The sequence below is a fragment of the Papilio polytes genome, unplaced genomic scaffold, assembly GCF_000836215.1.
Source record: "Papilio polytes unplaced genomic scaffold, Ppol_1.0 DF823288.1, whole genome shotgun sequence".
NCBI lineage: Eukaryota > Metazoa > Arthropoda > Insecta > Lepidoptera > Papilionidae > Papilio > Papilio polytes.
In genome coordinates, this window is record NW_013525916.1 from 2,624 (window position 1) to 6,554 (window position 3,931).

At 41.0% G+C, this 3,931-nt stretch overlaps 1 protein-coding gene across 1 annotated transcript in view; it reads left to right on the forward strand.

The window, feature by feature from the left end:
* The window catches only part of LOC106104945 (transient receptor potential-gamma protein-like), a gene marked incomplete at both ends in the record, with an annotated part of 16,921 nt that overhangs the window by 1,052 nt on the left and 11,938 nt on the right, over positions 1-3,931 (forward strand). The window lies entirely within an intron of this gene.

Genomic DNA, 3,931 nt, shown 5'->3' on the forward strand with positions numbered 1-3,931 from the left:
AAAGCGTAAACACACACTTCTTTTTTGCCTAAGATGTCAGCAGTTACAGCATATTTTTGAATAACTCTTTTTTTAATAAAAAGCCCTACACTTACGTCACGCTTTAGGCTATATATTTTTAAATACTTTGGATAAAAACTCTAATGTGAGAAAGAGACCATAAGTTTCTGCCAACATCAAGGAAGCAAGATTGTCATCATGTCAGGTCATTTTGACATTTGCAATTGATAATTTGGCTAAAGTAAACAATAAGATAAGATTTTCATTATTCTTACTCATGTACTTACTTACTTAATACTTACTCATTCTTACTCATGTCGAAAAAAAAGTTATAACTGTTTCGCCGTTTTTTTAGCGTTGCTGACTATTAAAATCCTATTTTTTATTTTAAGTCTGTTTGAAATCCTCGTTTGTTCCGGGTAATCCCCGTAACGGCTCGGCCGACTTTGACGGGAAGGATGCTAATTTATACGGCAATGTTATAGGGAAAGCACTTTTTTTTAAATCCTGCGTTGAGTGTAGTCGCGGGTAGCACTAGTTATAGCACAAGTGCTAAAATTTGAATAGTATTTAAGTTTGTCGATACAATAATCTCGGTGTTAATTTACATACCAAATTGTGATACCTAGACAAGCTGCGATGTGTTATGAACCTACAAAGTGTGATTACATTTAGGGAAGTATTTATTGGTAGTCATAGCGCGCGTCCGAGAACAGACGAAAGCGAGTAAACAAGGAAGTGCCGGCGGCCACATGGCCCGCGGGCGGTGACTCAGCCGCGTGGCCAGTCAATGTAGATTCATTACTTAAACGTTACTATACTTTCAATTGTTAATTGTCAATTGTTATGGTAAAAATGTAGAAAGCCATACGTAAAAATATCACTGCATACCTCGGCTGACACCGACATCAAAGTAATAATAATTGTACAATATAGACATAAGAGCTACAAGGGAGGTTACTATTTTCAAGGAATTATTTCGTTACTTTAAGGTAATTGTTCTTTTGAGAATATTTTGTTTTTAGTCTATCTTGTTTGGAAGTCGGTAATGTTGTTTATTTAAAATTTTTATTAAATGCCATAGGTATGATCTGTTTTACCGGGAAACTACACACTTGTTATGTTTTATTATGAATTGTGTAATTTACTAATGTTTCTTTAATTAACCAGTCCATGTAATCTCACAGTTAGTGATATGAATCACTTACGACAATAGTCGAATAGCAGAATTGGAATCGTATAACTTCATTGGTGCTTGGCTATAAATTGTGAAGTTTTGTTGTTTGAATTGTGCGCTCCACGTATTTCTTGGTACTGCGGCGAGCGGCGAGCGGCGAGCGGCGGAATGTATATGACACAAGAGGATAATCTTTGTCGTATATAAAGCTTAAAAATAATTAAAACAACTTGGTAAGTAAATATTTTGAGCGTAAACCGAGAAGGCAATTAGCGCATGAAACATTACCCAGACAGAGAACGTGCGCCGACGTAATGCGAAGTGAAGCGATTACAGCGAACATAAAACTGTCGTAAATTTGAGAAAAGTTTACTTAATTTCGCGAATTTTAGTATATGTATCTACGCTTGGCCGCGCCGCGCCGCCCGATGGCACTGGGGCGCTGCGCTCCGCAGCCGGACCTCCCAAATATAATATTTGTTGTACATATCACATACTCGTATGTTCTGCTCAGATTTCATTTTTATTGTACCTATTCGTATTACATAAGTTTATTTCATCTTCAGTGGGTCGCTGACGTGTTTTTCATATATTCATATATAAGGTCTTTACCTATGAAATTGCCGAACCGTATGAAAAGGTTTAAACGGTTTTTTTCATGTATTTTTTTTCGTATTTGAAAGAGGAGAAAAGCACGCGTAGCTGCTACTCACATATCGTCTGGGTAATGAAACATTACTAGTTAATGGAAATATTTCGTTTCTAAATGTGGCAGCAACGAGGACAGCTGGATAGGATATTTCATAACTATCCCTAATCGTAGCGATTTATCAGAGCGGGGGGTGACGTCCGCGGTGGCCGACTGTATGCCCCCCTTCTCCTCCTCTAGGGCCGTATAAGAAGTTCAGGTTGAACCTTCGCGACTGGCAACGGCACCACGACCATCCAAATTTTTGGTTTTGTTAATAAGTTATTAGGGGAACTGCTACGTCGTAGCTTTATGTCCTGTAGCAATCTCTGCTACGTCGTAGCGTAATATAACTAACGAATCGTGGGTATAGTGCGTCAAACTTATCCAGTCCGGTATGAGGGGCTTTGCTATCGGAATTATTAATGTCAGAGGATATGTAGAACCTACGAAGGCATGAAGAATGCTATAAAAAAATAACACACACACACAAGTTACGACGAGGTTATATGTATGGAAGGGCAGAGAGAGGATTATAATTTAGTTTTCCCACCAGGTCAGATAAATTAATATTACAAGTACGTACGCAAATTCTAGATCGAAATGACTTTTGTCAATATTCTTGTTTTCCAAATTGTTTAATAATCATAGTACGCGGCCTTGAAGCTAACGCATTGTAATGCGTTAGACGTATTCCACTACTACGGGAACGCACGTCGTTGGTGTTGTACCACATTGACAATCCGACTTTTTAGCGACGACGCATTCCTGTTTACCTAAGTACTTATAACGTAAAATATTGCGTTCGGCTTTTAGTAAGTAGCTTGTCCTCACAAACAGTCTCAAAGGGCCCCAAGAGCGAATTTAATTATGAAAGTGATACGGTTTTGGAACACGCAGACGTAGCGGTGGCATCGCCCCCTGTCCCCGGCATATCCCCCGCACACATACTAGTCTCACATGATAATTTGTGATCATTTAAACTGAGGTTGGAGTTTGATAGACACACAATACTACACACAGGTAGTACGTAATAGAACCGACAAAGGTATACTTATGTGTAACTTCTAATAACTTACTGTTGTATTTTCAGGAACCAGTCGTGTAGAATTACTGACTAAATTACATCAATCAATGATATGAATTAAAAAAGGGGGTTCATTTCGGCGCGAGGCAGGACGGGACGGGGTGGGGTTTAGAGCCCGCGGGGTGAACGGCCTCCGCACGCGATATTTTTCACGTGATACGATTATATCGACGATGTGGGTCACCAGGGCGACGGCACCATTCACCTGCCACCACCACCTACCACCACCTACCACCGCCACCACGCCACCGCCCAGCCGCCATAACGCCTCCACAACGCCGCCAGACCGCCGCAACTGGTGCCTTGATTCCTGTCATTGTAATCCTTAAACAATTCCTTGTCCAATAAGGAATAGTCCATAGACTTTAACATTGTTATTACCCGGGATTGATAGTGCTAAACTTTTTGACTTTTATGACGGACACTTTGCCTTTATGTCCAATCGACGTCCTCGGCTTTGCCCTGGTGCCAAAGATATTCTCAAGAGTTTTTTTTGTTATTAGGCCTATAATGTTTTAACTTTTCTTTCTTCCTGAATTTCCGTTATTAGTTAAAGCCTGGGAGGGACATAGTCTCGGATTTCTTCGAATTCGGTTTTCGGAACTATCGATCCCCACAAGCTGGCTGTCAAGCGTGTATGCTCATACATTGCGCGGCACTCTTCGCCCTGTGCCCTGCGCGCCGCGCCCCCACGGCCCCATCGACAGGAAAACTATTGATCGATAGCTACGTAATCTTTGCGGCACTACCCAGAACGATAAGACCAATATTAGTCCATAAATGTAGGAATCGACAAATAAAATAAACTCTTGCTGCTATGGCTAGGATGTTTAATACATGCAATTCGTGCTGCCCCGGTAACAGCGTATTCCAACTACATATCTGAGGTACGTATGAAATCAAATAGCGCATTGACAGTGTAAGGTCGCCGCGCTATGGTCATGTCTGCGAAGGTGAGGAGGAGCGGCTAGCGGCTACC